Consider the following 891-nt stretch of genomic DNA (forward strand, 5'->3'; position numbering starts at 1 on the left):
CTGAATTGTTTTCGAATAAAAATTTAAAAAATAAATAAAATTATTTACTAAAGAACTTTTCTTTTATTAGGTGTATATCTAAAATTACCTAAAATGTATTTGATAGGAGTGTTTGCAGGTCAGTTGGTTCAGATTTAGGATAAATTGAGAACCAAATCAATTAAATTGTAAGTGGTCTAGATTGGTTCAATTTTATAATTTTTTTTATTTGAACCAAACCAAACTAATTAAGAACGGATTGGTTCGATTCGGATAGTTGGGTACCCAATGAAACAGAAATTAAAAAAAATATTGAAAAAATGAGAATTTTTTTTAAAAATGTAATATAAATATAGTAAACATGTAATATCAACTAACAAGTCAATAATATTCTAACAATAACAAAATACTGATAAATTTATAATTATAATAGAGTTAGGTTAATTAGTGTAAAAGTTATATATATTATTAGAATTTATATTTTTTATTTAATAAAAGGATCATCCGATTTGTAAGTTGATTCGAGTTTTTCTCTCCTAAAATTAATACCCGACAAAATAATTATGATCGTATATCATCGTGCTAAATTTAAGAGAAAATTACACTCCCCTCTCCTGCGAGATGCTAAAATGACATTCTCCTCCCCTTTATTTTATAAATGTATATTCTCCTCCTTTTTAATTTTTAAAAAACCTCATCTTTAATCCATTTTAAACTTTTTGTGTTAACTATAATATTAACTTTATCCATTTTTTAAGAAAAAATAAATTATTTTTTTAAAAAATACCCATTAATAAAAATTTTATTTTTTATCATTAAATTTTGCTTACCAAAATATCTTTTAATAAATTATTCTTTTATTGATTAAATTATATTTTAAAAAAAATTAATAATTATATTATTTTTTTTTTA

The 891-nt window shown here is 20.8% G+C and overlaps 1 protein-coding gene across 1 annotated transcript in view; it reads right to left on the reverse strand.

The window, feature by feature from the left end:
* Positions 1-891, reverse strand: part of LOC107611521 (serine decarboxylase-like) — an 8,418-nt gene that overhangs the window by 2,689 nt on the left and 4,838 nt on the right. The window lies entirely within an intron of this gene.

This window comes from Arachis ipaensis, chromosome B08, assembly GCF_000816755.2.
Source record: "Arachis ipaensis cultivar K30076 chromosome B08, Araip1.1, whole genome shotgun sequence".
Lineage (NCBI taxonomy): Eukaryota > Viridiplantae > Streptophyta > Magnoliopsida > Fabales > Fabaceae > Arachis > Arachis ipaensis.